General features: G+C 48.0%; 1 protein-coding gene across 2 annotated transcripts in view; it reads left to right on the forward strand.

Annotated features, from left to right (window-relative positions):
- Positions 1–17,429, forward strand: part of LOC144494105 (4-galactosyl-N-acetylglucosaminide 3-alpha-L-fucosyltransferase 9-like) — a 38,544-nt gene that overhangs the window by 13,574 nt on the left and 7,541 nt on the right. The gene's annotated exons all lie outside the window — the stretch shown is intronic.

Genomic DNA, 17,429 nt, shown 5'->3' on the forward strand with positions numbered 1-17,429 from the left:
GGCGAGAGAATAGGGTAGCAATAGGGGAAGTGATAAATAGAGTGTGGCAAGGAAAGGACAGAGCAAGTAAGAGTGCACCAGCAGATAGGGCTAGAGGTTGCAATCATGACAAAAAAGCAGAGGCTCTATACATGAATGTGTGTAACAGTTACAACAAATCCGATGAATTGACAGCACAGATAAAAATATCTGGCAGATGGAGTACAATGTTGGTAAATGTGAGGTCATCCATTTTGGTAGGAATAACAGCAAAATGGACTATTATTTAAATGGTAAAAAATTTCAGCATGCTGCTGTGCAAAGGGGCACAGGTGTCCTTGTGCAAGAATTACAAAGAGTTGGTTTGCAGGTGCAGCAGGTAATTAAGGCGGCAAATGGAATTTTGTCCTTCATTGCTAGAGGGATGGAGTTTAAAAACAGCGAGGTTATGTTGCAGCTGTATAAGGTGCTGGTGAGGCCACACCCAGAGTACTGTGTACAGTTTTGATCTCCTTACTTGAGGAAGGATATACTGGCACTGGAGAGGCTGCAGAGGAGATTCACTAGGTTGATTCCGGAGTTGAGAGTGTTGGCTTATGAGGAGAGACTGAGTGGACTGGAGCTATACTCATTGGAATTCAGAAGAATGAGGGGAGATCTTATAGAAACATATCGATTATAAAAGGAATAGATAAGATAGAAGCAGGGAAGTTGTTTCCACTGGCGGGTGAAACTAGAACTAGGGGGCATAGCCTCAAAATAAGGGGAAGCAGGTTTAGGACTGAGTTGAGGAGGAACTTCTTCACACAAAGGGTTGTGAATCTGTGGAATTCCCTACCCAGTGAAGCAGTTGAGGCTTCCTCATCGAATATTTTTAAGGCAAGGATAGATAAATGTTTGAACAGTAAAAGAGTTAAGGGTTATGGTGAGCAGGCGGGTAAGTGGAGCTGAATCCACAAAAAGATCAGCCGTGATCTTATTAAATGGCGGAGCAGGCTCGAGGGGCCAGATGGCCTACTTCTGCTCCTAGTTCTTATGTTCTTATGTTCCAATTATGTATAATCGGTTTGCCACTCCAAAGACATGGCTGCAAAATGACTGAGGCTGGGACCTGGATATTCAAGGGTACATGACATTTCTGAGGACAGTAAGGTATGGAAAGATGAAGGGGTAGCTCTGTTAACAAAGGATGACATTTGTACATTAGCGAGAGATCGCCTTAGTTCTCATTAACATAATTTAGATTTAGTTTGGGTAGAGAAAGGAAACAATAAAGGTAGGAAGTCACTTGTGGTAATAGTTTATAGGCCCCTTAACAATAACCACACTATTGGATGGTGTTTCGGAGAAGAAGTAATGGGGGCTTGTGAGCAAGCCATGATGACAACCATGGGTGATGTTAATCTACATAAAAACATAGAAACTAGAAGCAGGAGTCGGCCATTCGGCCCTTCAAGCCTGCTCTGCCATTTATTATGATCATGGCTGATCATCAAATTCAATATCCTGACACCCCCCCCCCCCCCCCGCCCCACCACCGCCCCACTTCCCCCAATATCCCTTGATCCCTTTAGTCTCAAGAGCTAAATCTAGTTTCTTCTTGAAATCAGACAATGTTTTGGCCTCAACTACTTTCTGTGGTAGTGAATTCCATTATCCTCTGGGTGAAGAAATTTCTCCTCGCCTCAGTTCTAAAAGGTTTACCTCTCACCCTCAAACTATGACCCCTAGTTCTGGATTCCCTCACCATCAGGAACATTCTTTTTGAATCTACCTTGTCTAACCCTGCTAGAATTTTATAAATTTCTATGAGATCCCCTCTCACTTTTCTAAGCTCCAGTGAATATAATCCTAAATTGGACCAATCAGATTGGGAAGGATAGCATGGAAGTTAAGATCATAGAACATTAACAGGACAGTTTCTTAGAAGCAAATAGAACAAAGAACAAAGAACAATACAGCACAGGAACAGGCCCTTCGGCCCTCCAAGCCCGCGCCGCTCCCTGGTCCAAACTAGACCATTCTTTTGTATCCCTCCATTCCCACTCCGTTCATGTGGCTATCTAGATAAGTCTTAAACGTTCCCAGTGTGTCCGCCTCCACCACCTTGCCCAGCAGCACATTCCAGGCCCCCACCACCCTCTGCGTAAAATACGTCCTTCTGATATCCATGTTAAACCTCCCTCCCCTCACCTTGAACCTATGACCCCTTGTGAACGTCACCACCGACCTGGGAAAAAGCTTCCCACCGTTCACCCTATCTATGCCTTTCATAATTTTATACACCTATATTAGGTCACCCCTCATCCTCCGTCTTTCCAGTGAGAACAACCCCAGTTTACCCAATCTCTCCTCATAACTAAGCCCTTCCATACCAGGCAACATCCTGGTAAACCTCCTCTGTACTCTCTCTAAAGCCTCCACGTCCTTCTGGTAGTGTGGCGACCAGAACTGGGCGCTGTATTCCAAATGCGGCCGAACCAACGTTCTATACATCTGCAACATCAGACCCCAACTTTTATACTCTATGCCCCGTCCTATAAAGGCAAGCATGCCATATGCCTTCTTCACCACCTTCTCCACCTGTGACGTCACCTTCAAGGATCTGTGGACTTGCACACCCAGATCCCTCTGCGTATCTACACCCTTTATGGTTCTGCCATTTATCGTGTAGCTCCCCCCGACGTTAGTTCTACCAAAATGCATCACTTCACATTTATCTGGATTGAACTCCATCTGCCATTTCTTTGCCCATATTTCCAGCCTATCTATATCCTTCAGGGATATAGAAAGCAGGCTATTGCAGATCTGGTGACAATATACAACGAAGCAGGATTATTTAATGATCTGTGAGTAAAGGTGTCCCTCGGCAACGTGCTTCAGTTTCTCATTTAGTTTTAGGGAAAGAGGGGTAGATTTAAACTGACGTTTTAAACTTAAATAAGGGCAATTATAACAGTATGGAGACAGAAGTGAACTGGGAAATTAGGTTAAGGGATAAGTCAGTAGAGATGGAGAGGAGCTATTTAAGGAGATGTTCCATAACACTCAGCAAAGATGCAATCCATTGGGGATTGGACACACCATTCATGGCGAGCAAAGGAAGTTAAAGGTTGTGGGGGGAGGGTGGATTTTGAAGCCCGGTAGCTCCTGGCAAGAATTGCGGTGGCCCAGAGAATTTTGCATCGGCATAAAAATGGGTTTGGCGCCAATGCTCCCGGTCCACCACGCCGGCCCAGCCCGCTCTGCCACGCCGGCCCAGCCCGCTCTGCCACGCCGGCCCAGCCCGCTCTGCCATGCCGGCCCAGCCCGCTCTGCCACGCCGGCCCAGCCCGCTCTGCCACGCCGGCCCAGCCCGCTCTGCCACGCCGGCCTAGCCCGCTCTGCCACGCCGGCCCAGCCCGCTCTGCCACGCCGGCCCAGCCCGCTCTGCCATGCTGGCGCAGTCCGCTCTGCCACGCCGGCCCAGCCCGCTCTGCCACGCCGGCCCAGCCCGCTCTGCCATGCTGGCGCAGTCCGCTCTGCCACGCCGGCCCAGCCCGCTCTGCCACGCCGGCCCAGCCCGCTCTGCCACGCCGGCCCAGCCCGCTCTGCCACGCCGGCCCAGTCCGCTCTGCCACGCCGGCCCAGTCCGCTCTGCCACGCCGGCCCAGTCCGCTCTGCCACGCCGGCCCAGCCCGCTCTGCCACGCCGGCCCAGCCCGCTCTGCCACGCCAGCCCCGCCTAGCCCGCTCTGCCACGCCGGCCCAGCCCGCTCTGCCACGCCGGCCCAGCCCGCTCTGCCACGCCGGCCCAGCCCGCTCTGCCATGCTGGCGCAGTCTGCTCTGGCCGGGAACCCGATAAAAATTCAAATGCACTATTTTACATCTGATTAGCAGGTTTGAAGCCCGATTCAATTCCCTCCCCTTATTCACCTGCCTCTCCAGCGGGATCCGCACTGGATGGGTTTTGGTACGGGTCCTCACAATTCTGTACCTGGTGAGTTAGACCCCAAGAGTCCAGGGAGCACTGCCAACCACTCAAATAATGGGTCACCCCCTTCCCCACCACACCACACAGGCATGCGGGTGACCTAACCCGACCCCCACTCAACCTTCCTCCCCCTCAGACCCCCACTGAGCCCCCTCCTCCAGACCCCTCCCCCTCACACACACACAAATACGGATGGTAGAGTATGAGAATAGATTTATAAGGACTTTACACTGTTCATGTACCAGATCAGAAACCCCAAAGTATATCATGAAACCAGACGAGATCCCAACAATTTTCTATTTTGGCATTACTGTGAGGATACTGTGTTTCACGCCAAGCACGATTCTACTGACAACTGAAAAGCTTTGATCAAAACAAAGTTTATTTAGCGACACAGTTTAACTATAACAAATGAGTTAGCTTAACTTTTACCAATTGAACAATGCATAAAGATACAATTCTGAACTGCTAACCTATTGCTGTGAGTTCCAATTCAAGCAATATTCCTCTTATTGACTTAAACCCCCTCTTTAAAATTTGTTAGCAAACCCCAGGCATGCTTGTCAACCTTGGAGCTTTCAGAAATCTCTTTTCAGAGAGAGAGAGAGAGAGACATTTTTTCCTTCTGGCAGCCTAGGCAGTAACTCCATTTGTTTTGTTTAATTAAACTGAAACAGTATTTCTTCTGTATAAACTTAGCTCCTCCCATTAACTCCTTGACTCTGTATACCTAGTCTGAAATCCCAGGAGACCCGAAAGAAACAAAAGGTCCATTGATTCTACAAAGGAACATATCCCTGGTTAAAATCAGTTATTATCTTGCATCCTCAGTGGGCCAGTTGGCTGACGAATGGCAGATGGAGTTTAATTTAGATAAATGCAAGGTGATGCATTTTGGTCGATGAATCAGGGCAGGACTTACTCAGTTAATGGTAGGGCATTGGGGAGAGTTATAGAGCAAAGAGATCTAGGGGTACAGGTTCATAGCTCCTTGAAAGTGGAGTCACAGGTGGACGGAATGGTGAAGAAGACATTCAGCATGCTTGGTTTCATTGGTCAGAACATTGAATACAGGAGTTGAGACGTCTTGTTGAAGTTGTACAAGACATTGGTAAGGCCACACTTGGAATACTGTCTACAGTTCTGGTCACCCTATTATAGAAAGGATATTAATAAACTAGAAAGAGTGCAGAAAAGATTTACTAGAATGCTACCAGGACTTGATGGTTTGAGTTATAAGTAGAGGCTGGATAGACTGGGACTTTTTTCTCTGGGGTGATCTTATAGAGGTCCATAAAATAATGAGAGGCATAGATCAGCTAGATAGCCAATATCTTTTCCCAAAGGTAGGGGAGTCTAAAACTAGAGGGCATAGGTTTAAGGTGAAAGGGGAGAGATACAAAAGGGTCCAGAGGGGCAATTCTTTCACACAGAGAGTGGTGAGTGGCTGGAACAAGCTGCCAGAGGTAGTAGTCGAGGCAGGTACAATTTTGTCTTTTAAAAAGCGTTTGGATAGTTACATGGGTAAGATGGTTATAGAGGGATATGGGCCAAACTAGGGCAATTGGGACTAGCTTAGGGGTTTAAAAAAAAAGGGCAGCATGGACAAGTTGGGCCAAAGGGCCTGTTTCCATGCTGTAAATCTCAATGACTCTATGGCTGAGCATTTCCCAAGACAAATTGACTCCTGCAACAAAACACTGCCTCTTAAAGCAACCCCACCTTAAATATAAAATATATCAAAATATCACAGTATCATCACAACAGTCCATGAAAGGAAAAATGGAGTGTACAGTTCTTTGAGTGGTCTTGATACAGTGATTCACCATTGTGGCTGTTTCACTTACTTGTTCTACTGGTATAGTTGCACAGAGCAATTTGCAATGTTTTTAAAGATCTCTGCTCACAGACATTTTCTTCTTAGGTTGGTCACATTACATACTGGGTCTAGTACTTCCAGAGAGAAAGCTAGAGAGAGGGAAGGCGCTTGGCTCTGACAGACTGTTTCAGTACGGCATTGTCTAGTTCAATTCTTGTCTAATTCATTGTCTTGCTTGACAATGTTTCCCATGGAATACCGAGCTGGTTGTATATTCCAGAAGGACTTGATTGGTTCTTGTCCGCTGCAGCTATTGTTTCACAACAAGTCATTGAATTTTGATGTCTGATATCAGAAACATTTGCAAAGTCTCAATGTGCTGAGATAGGGTCATGCACACTTCCCAGAAGGTTGATTTTTTTTGTCTTCATTCTAACTTTGGGGAATGCAAAATACCGTTTAGTTGTAGCTCAGTTTGTCCGGAGTGCTTCTTTAAAAACATATGTAATTATGGTATAGGGTTCCAGCTTAAAATCCAGACAGTGATAAAAATTAGAACTCATGATCTGGGGATTGCAAAGGTGTGCTGGGGACCCCCTCCTGAAAGTCCACAGGGGCAATTCTCCCAAAAGTGTTGAATTGGTGGGAAAGCTGTTCTAGATCACGACTGTTTTTTCCGCGCAACTTCAGACCCAACTCTCCCTGCTCTGTGCAATGCAGAGGTCACAATCGTGAATATCACTAAAAGCTCAGGGGGTGGGGCTTATTCACGCTAAAGAGCCTGAAATCGGCGGGATGAGCGGGAATCCGCGCATGCACACATCGCTGGGAAATTTCTGAGAAGACATCCCAGCATCCAGATTACTGCCATCCAACCCCCGCACACATCGCTAGCCTCATCACTGGGCCCCACACAGACATCACTGGCCCCCACAACTCCCCCACAGATATCACTGGCCTCATCACTGGCCCCCACAGCCCCTCCACACACATCGCTGGCTTCATCACTGGCCCCCACAACCCCCTCACAGACATCACTGGCCCCCACACACATCGCTGGCTTTATCACTGGCCCCCACAACCCCCCCCCCCCCCCCCAGACATCACTGGCCCCCACACACATCGCTGGCTTCATCACTGGCCCCCACAACCCCCTCACAGACATCACTGGCCCCCACAACCACTCCACAGACATCGCTGGCCCCTACAACCACCTCCCATCGACATCACAGGCCCCCCTCCCCCACACATACACTGCTGGCCCCCTCCCCCATAAAGACATCACTCCCCCCCCCCCCCCGCCCCCCGCACACACAGACATGGCTGCCAGCTCACCCCATGCCCCCATGGATCCGGATAATGCGGTACCCAATTTCTGCATCCCTTGAACATACTGTCCTCACTGCTGCCCTGCAGAGAACTTGCATTGTGCTGACTTGTACAACCCCAGCTTGTGATCATTCCCTCTCTTGAATGGGAGCCTTGAGTATTGCACCCCCCGTGGACACAGCAGCCTATTGAATGGCAGCCAATCAGCCCCCCGAGGGATGAATGACACTCAACTGAATGCAGCCTTCAAAATCTCTCACAAGTATTTGTTGCCAACGGGCCCTTGACTGGCTGCACTCACTGCACCTGCACTCCCCTAATAAGCCAGAGCTGTATAAAAGCTGCAGGAATGGGCACACAGCCAGTCACAACACAAAGCTGTCTGTGCAGAAACCTGCTCCCAGATTCACAGAGGCCGACCAGGAGCACCTGCTAGATGCCGTGGAGGAGAGGCGTGAGCGGATCTTCCCCGGCCAGGGGCCTCGCCTAAGGGGTGCATCCGTCACGGCATTGTGGGAGGAGGTGTGAGAAGTGAATGCCAGGAGCCTGACACCGCGCTCTGGCCGGCAGTGTCAGAAAAAAATGTATGACCTTCTTCGAGCAGCAAGGGTGAGTGAGCATCACACTTGGAACCCCGCACATGCTTGGCACGGATTTCCAACCCTGCTTAGACACCTGAAGGGCATGCAACAAGTGACCCTTCCCCCAGGAACAGAATCTAAACCCCCCACATTGGCCATAAAAACATGTGTCCCCTACCCTTACAGCTACGTGGGCCAGGGTGGCAGCGTGCATTCGGAGTACAGGTAGGAGTCAGTCTTGAGTGGCACCAAGGGTAGGATTCCAGTGTGCACAACAGCGAGTCGTCATCATCCTGCAGCCTTCAACCAAGAGACGCAACCATTGCCAGCCCAGGCACATTAACAGATGTTTCTGGGGGATAGGGTGGTGGGATGACAGGAGCAGGGGAAGGGTGATGTGGTTGTTTGAGGGCCCAGGTCGGTTTGGAGGGGGAATAGCGGCTGCACTTGCTCCTGGGGTGTGGTGGTTGCAGCCGCCTCACTGCACAGCACCAGCTGGGTGAAGCGGGCTGCAATCAAGGTGTCCCTTGCTGCCCTTCCCTGCCGGACACCTGCCATCGCCACCTGCCCTCTTTCCTCCGGCTCTTCATATCGCGGGAATCCCACCTCGCCCCCTCGCCACTCCTCCTCCTGCTCCAGCTGCTCTCCCCGCTGCTGGGCAATGTTGTGCAGGGTGCGGCAAATGATGATGATGTGTGAAGTACACACAGGGTCGTACTGGAGGGCCCCCCCAGAGCGGTCCAAGCAGTGGAACCGCATTTTCAGCAGGCAGATGCACCGTTCAATGATGGACCAGGTGCCTGCATGGGCCTTGTTGTAGCAGGTCTTCGCCTCGGTCTGGGGCCTCCGTACAGGCGTCATCAGTCATGATCTTAGCGGGTAGCCCTTGTCACCCAGTAGCCATCCCGGGAGTCTGGGCTGGTCTTCAAAAAACCCAGGGATGTCCGACTGCCGGATCACAAAGTTGTCATGGACACATCCTGGGTGGCACGCATCGAGCTGCATGATCTTCAGTTGTTGGTCGCAGACAATTTGGACGTTCAGGGAATGGAACCCCTTCCTGTTCACAAATTGCTGCGGCCCTGCATGTGGGGCCCGCAAGGCGATGTGCGTCCCATCCACTGCTCCCTGAACATTGGGAATCCCGGCAATGGAAATGAAGCCGAGAGCCCCGGCCTCCTGCTGTGCACGGCCCACATCAAAATTTATGTACTGCCCTGCCCGGGCATAAAGGGCATCTGTGACCTGCTGCACACATCTGTGCATGGAGGCCTGGGAGATCCCAGCTGGGTGCCTGAAATGAGCCAGAGGCATAGAAATTCAGGGCAGCCGTAACCTTCACGTCCACAGGAAGCGGGTGGCCGCCCCTCCCCTGAGGTGCCAGGTGTGAGAGCACCTCACAAAGGTGTCGCATCGTGAGAGCCACAGCCGGCGACGGCACATCTCCCCCAAGAGGGCCTCGAATGAATTGCGGGGCCTTTACCACCTTGGCCTCAGCACCCTCCGCCTTCCATGTACCCTCTCGGGAGCCTGCTCACCTACCTCCTGGCCCTCAGCGGCAGCCCCCTACCCTCCTCCCTGAGGGACTGGTCGTGGCTGCTCCTGCGGTGGTCTCTCCACGCCCGCCACATCCTGAGCCGCCATCTCCTCCTCCTCTGCCCCTGCTGCCACCAATATGGTCAGCTCCAAATCGAGCAAAGCGAGATCCACCTGAGTTTGGAAAGAGCGTAGAATGATGGATTATTTTCATTGGCTGCATGGACCCAGCTCCACCCCAATCCCTCACTTGGGCCAGTACCCCCACTTGTGGATACTGGCAACCCCACACAATCCATGGTGCCATGCATGGCGCGATTAGGGTTGTGTTATATTCCCATCATGACAACTGCTGGCACAGATTATACAGGTCGGTGTGCAGCCGTGGGCAATGTGCACCCTTGAGCCATTGCTATGTGTGTAACTGCAGCATCCGTTACAGGCATGTGTTGCTGGTCCGTGTCACAGGGCAGGGACAGACTACAAATCAGCACCAGATGTGTGCCCAGTGACAGCAGATTCCATGCAGTCCATGTCTGAACCTCTGCACCCCGGCCTGGAGCAGCAGCTGCTTCATCTGGTTAGGCCTCAGTCAGCACATGGTACACTCCTCCCCCACCCCAGAACACCAGCACTCAGTCGAGTCCCTGACCACACCCCGCGGCAAGACAATGCCACTGGGAAGGGTGAGCAGGGCTCCTTGATGGGGCCTCCCTCACTGAGCGCTGTGAAGATAGAAGCCTCACCCAGCCCCCCACCCCAGATATCACTGGTCCATGGGCCAATACCTGAAGACAGCAGGAGGAAGCCCACCAGGCATCTCCAGGGCCTGCCTGCAACATCCCCCGGGCTCCACTAGCAGCACTTACCACCTCACGCCAGTTCAAGGCTGCCACACCAGGTTGAGACTTTTATCTATCTACTCTGATTCGTGCCAAAGTGACATCACACCAAAGAGGTGGGAGACGTTAACGTGGGTGGAGATTGCCGTGTCGATCCCGATAATGGCAGGCTGAGGTATGGAAAGTCATGCAAATCAGCGGCACGCCGGTTTCTGCGCGGTCCCAGCGGCGCCATTTTTTTCCAGTTGGGAGATGCCCATGGGTTGTAAATGCTCGCGGGGAACCCGCAAAATGGCCGACACGCGCATCTCCTGGCCCGACCCGCCAGAAAATTTGCGGGTCACGATGGGAGAATCGCTCCCCACGTTCCCAGGTCGGGATTGCAGGGCAATTGCCTGGGAAGTTCAACCTTCCAATGGCCTGTTGCCCTGCACGTGGAACCATCTGAAATTCCGATTTAAATTACAAATTTTGGATCGATCCAACTGTCTTACAGCAGCAGTTTCTCAAAAAAGTAAAACTATTAAAACCACTTTGAACTTCTGTGTAACTATAGTACTGACCACTCTCTACCCTCACCCCAACAATCCATTGAACTTCCCCCAACCCCCGATGCTTACACCCCCTCCCCAACCCAGCCAAGCTTCCCCAATGGGAACCCCGTCATACCCCTGAACCCCCATGGGACAATCCGACTCTGCCCCTCTGACTCCCAATTGAACTCCCGCACCCTAACCCTCCATGGAACTCATCCCACACCCTCAGTCCCCTCAAGGCCACCTCCAACTATTCCTCGTAGCCTTGACGTCTCCATGAGACTCTTCAGCTACCCCTTCATGGATTCTTCCCACACTCCCAAACATCCCACAGGACACCCGGCCCGCACCCTCAACTGCCTAAGAATCTCCCCCCCAAAACTGAAGACCTGGCCCTCCACCGACCCCCACCCTACGCTGACCACCCAACCTCCACACCCTGATCAACTGACACCCCCACTCCACCTCAACTGACCTGCAACTCCCAATCCAACTAACTTATCTTGCAAACTTACTTTCTCCCTAACTTCTGAAAGTGGCTGGACCTTTAAAATGACCAGGTTTGTGGCACTAAGTACCGTAAAAGGTGGATATTTCTTCCGTATCTTCAATGCTGCAGCCCTCAACACAAGGCCTCAGGAACCTGCTGCACAACATAGTTTTTCCCAGCCTGAGTTGGATAATTGGGTGAGAAAAAAGTGGCTGGATTTCAAACTGAGGAACTAGGAGAGGAATGATGATCCTACTCTGATTCCACTCCACAGAGCTCTCCAGCATCAGTGGCTATTTGAAATGCTTGGTTAACATCTAGAAATGCTAACATTGGTTCATTAAAATGGCCCTTAGCTTCTCAGTCCGTGCCTCTCTTGCTTTTTTCTGTAGTAGGTCTGTCAGCAGGGCAGCTACCGTACTAAAGTTTGAGACAAGCTTTCAGGGTGCATCCCTAAAAAAACACATGATTTCCCGTTTTGTTGTGGAAGTGACAAACTACTACTGCTTGGATCTTTGCTGCTCTGGGCAGTATTAGGAAGTCACCTAACTACACTACGCAGTTGGTTTGGCTCAACACTATCTGGTTCACCAGACTTTGGAAGATGACTGGGGCCTTTCTGTGTCTGAGTGCCATGATTCGACAGTGGAATAACCCATTTGGAGTTATGAAGTTAGAGATCTCCTTCCCTCAAGCGGTCATATGAGTCTGCCATTATCCCTTTAACAAGTCTCTCTTAGTGATGTGGCTGCATTAGCTACTTTATCTATTCAGACTCCAGGCAGGGAATTGGGTAGGAATCAGCTCTGGCCAGGCATTATTCTTATGGAGCAACCTGACTTAGGTATAAGCACACTCTGGAGTAGTAGTAGTAGTCGAGGCGGGTACAATTTTATCTTTTAAAAAGCATTTAGATAGTTACATAGGTAAGATGGGTATAGAGGGATATAGGCCAAATGTAGGGAATTGGGACTAGCTTAATAGTAAAAAACTGGGCGGCATGCACAAGTTGGGCTCAAGGGCCTGTTTCCATGCTGTAAATCTCTATGACTCTATGATTCTAACAATTTACTATCCTCCTGAACCTGGGCCAGTATTTCTGGATCTAGATGGCAGGGATTCAGTCTAAGGTTAAGCACAATAAAAAGCATCTGCTTTTCATTTTGAAAGCTCCAGAAAAGCTGTCTGATTGTGTATTTCATGGTCACAACGTGTAAACAGACAGGTACTCAGAATTGGCAAACATATCCCTTAAATAAAACTTATTGTGGTCAATCAAGAAGGAAAAGAGGGCAACCATTCGGCCTGTCCTCACCTGATCATAACAATGTGAATGCAGTTGAAGCAACTAATCGAGCCGGTTTTAAAAATAAGCTTGAGATTAGAGGGCATAATCATAAAATCTCAAACAAGGTTAGATTTTGAAAAGAATGATCTCTCCCATTGTATGAAAAAGAAACTTTCAGAGAAATTAGTTTGTTTGAATCCAATTGGCCATATATTATTGGTTAAGAATTGGACTGAGCATTCTTGAAAGATTAATATTCATTTTTTAGTCAATTTCAGAGGATAAGGGGAAGGAAACCATTTTTACTTAAATAAGACGATTCACAGGTAATATTGAGGGAGAGAAAAGTTGTCTGAAATGATCACAAAAGACTGGTTTGTTTGAAAAACATGAGGATTATCCATGACATAGGGTCGTAATAACCCACAGTGAGTTTACTCTTTGTGAGTTAAAGCAGGAAGGTAGCTTTTCTGAGAATTGGCAACAAGATGTCATAGATTGGGATCTGAAAATCAAGAAATATAGAGAAAATAACAAAGTGAACATTGGTCCTATAGAAAACACAACTGGAGAAAGGGCGATGAGGATGAATTAAAGTTAATTTGCATCAACCTTCCTTGAAGAGGACATGGGTAACATTCCAGAAAAAGCTGTAAATCAGGAAATGGAAGGAAGGGAACAACTCAGGAAAAATACAATCACCGGAGAAGAGGTATTCAGCAAATTGTTGGGGCCGTGATCTGACAAATCCCTGGGGTCCCTAATGGACTTAATTCAGTTTACAAGACTTACATTAACACTGCAAAGAAGTTACTGTGAAAATCCCCTAGTCGCCACACTCCAGCACCTGTTCAGGTACACTGAGGGAGAATTTAGTGTGGCCAATTGCACCTAACCAGCACATCTTTCATATTGTGGGAGGAAACCCACGCAGGCTGGGGAGAACGTGTAGACTCCGCACAGACAATGAGCCAAGCCAGGAATTGAACCCGGGTCCTTGGTGCTGTGAGGCAGCAGTGCTAACCAGTGTGTCACCATGCTGCCCCATGGATTTCATCCTAAGGTCATGAAAGAATTATCTAGTGAGATAGTTGATGTATTAGTTTTAATTTTCCAAAATTCCCCAGATTCAGGGAAGGTTCCATTAGATTAGAAGATAGAAAATGTAATTCCTTCACTCAGAAAGGGAGACAGGAAGGAGGAAACTGTAGACCAGTTAGCCGAATATTTGTCACAGGGAAAATAAACAAAAAAGGAGAAAGAAAAGTACAGCACAGGATTAGGCCCTTCGGCCCTCCAAGCCTGTGCCGATCATGATGCCCTAACTAAACTAAAAAACACCCTCTGCCCTTACTCGGTTCACATCTCTCTATTCCTTCCCTATTCATGTACCCATCCAGATGTCTCTTAAATGTTGCTAATGAGCCTGCTTCAACCATCTGCTCTGGCAGTGCGTTCCAGGCATCTTTCACTCTGCGTGAAAAACCTCCCCTGCAAATCTTCCTTAAACTTTTCCCCTCTCTCCTTGAATCTGTGCCCCCTTGCAATTGACACTTCCACCCTGGGAAAAAGCCTCTGACTATCCACCCTGCCTACGCCTTTTCATAATTTTGTAAACCTCGATCAGATTTCCCCTCAGACTCCGTCTTTCCAGTGAGAACAATCTTAGTCTATTCAACCTCTCCTCATAGTCAGCACCCTCGAGGCAACATCCTGGTGAAACTTCTTTGCACTCTCTCCAAAGCTTTCACGTCCTTCTGGTAGTGTGGTGACCAGAACTGTGCGCAATACTCCAAATGCAGCCTAACCAAGGTTTTATATAGATGCAACATGATTTCCTAACTCTTGTATTCAATGCCCCGGCCGATGAAGGCAAGCATGCCATATGCCTTCTTAATCACCTTGCCCCCCTGTGTTGCCACTTTTAATGAATTGTGGACCTGCACACTCAGATCCCTCTGTATGTTAATGTTCCTAAGGGTTCTGCCATTTACAGTATAATTCAAACCTAAATTTGATCCTCCAAAATGCATCATTTTGCATTTGTCCGGATTAAAGTTCATCTGCCATTTCTTTGCCCAAGTCTCCAATCTATCTATATCCTGTTGTATTGTCTGACAATCCCCGGCACTATCAGCAACTCCACCAATCTTCTTGTTGTAGGGGCCTGAAGAAAAGGATAAATGAAAGAAAAATGAAAAGAGTGTGTTTTCTTGAAATATGGATAAATTTAATGAAAAAGACATTTACCATTGTTCTTTGTTTTCTTGAGTTTCAATATCCTGTTTACTGGGCCAAATACCGTGAACAGATACTGTTTGTTTGAGTGATGTAAGCTCAGCCAATCCGTTTTCTAGAGAGCTGCACTTTAAGCCAATCAGATTACTTAGGGGGGGGGGGGAAAGAAAAACAGCGGGAGGCAGAGGAAGCTGCAGTGGGGAGACACACGTGGGGAAGAGGAGCTGTTTCCATGCGGTAAAAACCCAGTTTTAACGTCGAGGCAAATAATATTTATAGACTAACATAGTTCACAGTATGGGCACAAATATTACTGTGCAGTTAAAGCTCCTGTTTGTCGCAGTTTAGTACCTCGTTTTTTCCAGTTTGAAGTGAAAGGCAGCAAGGTTTAGTCCTGTTTGTTATTTTCACTACTGTTGAGAAAAAGTGTAAAGTGCATCGTCTTGTACTCTCAAGCGTGGACGTTTCTGCTAGAAACTGCCGGTGAGGGACAGTCAGCTATAAACGCCGGGTGTAGTTTTCACTGAGAAGACGGAGAGAATGAGGATTAGCTGAAGCTAAGTAGCACTGCCGAGGAGGACAGACGTCAGCGCACTGGACCTGCGTCACTACACGGACAGCTTGCTGCATTTTTTTTTTCCTGCTGCATCATCTTCCCGCTCGCAGACCCTTCTGGACTGTGTGTGTCGTGGTTACGTGAGTAACTGGAGACTATACTATCAGATACTGAACTGTATCAGCAGTGTGTTGTTGGGGGCGTGTTTTCTTCTTATGTGCACCAACGTATGGGCCCCAACATTTATAAATCCAAGCGCTTGGTAATATTTTGAACATTTCTCAGGGTTGAAACTGCTTAATTGAAAAATCTTTAGTTTGGGACTCTTTACCTGTTTTATGAGACACAATGCAAGAAAATAAATTTAATTTTGTTATTCCTTTTGCAGGGTTGTCCTGAATCTTTTCTTATTATAAGGTTTACATACTTACCATTTTAGGAGGCATCGTGCTATTATTAATAGGTTATTACTCTAGATTGCAACTGCATACACTAATCCTTTTCATTCACGCCTGTACTGACATTTATTGGTAAATAGGAAATTTAGCCTAGCTCAACACCAACCGCTAAGAACTCAGGATTCTGTTAATTGAACATTTACATAGTAGCCCCTTATAACATCAAGCACATCCCAGGTACAGCTTCACTTAACTCAGCTGGTCAGAGCATATAGTTGTCAGCAGGGGGTTACATTGTCATCTGCAAACTTACTAATTAAACCCCCTACAATTTCCCCATACAAAACCATGCTGCCTGTCACTGACAGTTCATTTGAAATGTGCAGATATCTTATTCCTCAATATCTTCTCCCAAAGCTTCCCACCATTGACGTCAGGTTCACCAGCTTATAATTTGCTGGATTATCCTGCTTCCTTTCTTAAACAAGGGAACAACATTAGCTATTCTCCAGTCCTCTGGAACCTCATCTGTGGTCAAAGAGGATGTGAAGATATCTGTTAAGGCCCCAGCTATTCCCTTCCTTGCCTCCCGCAATAACCTGGGATAGATCCCATCCACTAAGGTAGATCTCATCTACCTGAATACAATTTAGGATACCCAACACTTCCTCCTTCAATTTAGTGACATTCTCGAGAACATTCACGCACCTATCCCTGACCTTAACATCCATCATATCTTTCTCCTTGGTGAATACCAATACAAAGTACTCAGTAAGGATCTCACCCACTTCCTGTGGCTCCACACGAAATGTTAGATATAACTATTAAAGATGTTGTAGCAGGGCACTTGGAAAACTTCAAGGCAATCAAGCAGAGTCAACATGGCCTGGTCAAAGGAGCCAGAGCCCATAAAGAGAATTCAGATCGACTCTGTTGTGAAAGAAATTCAGTTTTCGAATAACCTTGTCCTGCAAGATTTTGTCTTCATTTACTCTCCCATTTCTCTTGACCTGGACTAGAGGAAAGTACACAAACAATTGCCACATTGTCGGAACAGTTATGCCACATTGTCGAAGCAGACTTTTGAATGGACCTACCCCGCACTAAGTTGATATTTCATTATACCTTAGCTATGATTGTAACACTACATTCTGCACTCTCTCCTTTCCTTCTCTATGAACGGTATGCCTTGTCTGTATAGCACGCAAAAAGCAATACTTTTCACTGTATACTAATATGTGTGACAGTAATCAATCAAATCAAAAAGTTTAGTGAAAGGAAAATTATATTCAAACAACTCATTGAAGTTCTATGATGGAATCACATATTCTGTGAATAAAGGAGAATCAGTAGATGCACTGTACTTAGATTTTCAGAAGGCATTTGACAAGGTGCCACATCAAAGGTTATTGCAGAAAATAAAAGCTCATGGTGTAGGGGGTAACATATTGGCATGGATTGAAGATTGGCTGACTAACAGGAAACAGATGGCGGGATTTTCCGGCCGTGCTTGCCCCAAAACCAGAAAATCCCACCCGAGGTCAACGAACCTTTGCATGGTTCACCCCCACCTCCCCACCCGCTACAATTCCCATGGCGGGCAGGATGGGAAAATTCTCCCCAGAGAGTTGGCATGAATGGATCTTTCTGTGGTTGGCAGCATATGACAAGTGGTGTGCCACAGGGATCAGTGTGGGGGTCGCAACGTTTTACAAATTATGTATAAATGACTTGGATGAAGGGACTGTTGGATGAAGTTTAATTTAGATAAATGCGAGGTGATGCATTTTGGTAGATTGAACCAGAGCAGGAATTACTCAGTTAATGGTAGGGTGCTGGGGAGAGTTACAGAGCAAAGAGATTC

This window comes from Mustelus asterias, chromosome 5 (genome assembly GCF_964213995.1).
Source record: "Mustelus asterias chromosome 5, sMusAst1.hap1.1, whole genome shotgun sequence".
In the NCBI taxonomy this organism is placed as follows: domain Eukaryota; kingdom Metazoa; phylum Chordata; class Chondrichthyes; order Carcharhiniformes; family Triakidae; genus Mustelus; species Mustelus asterias.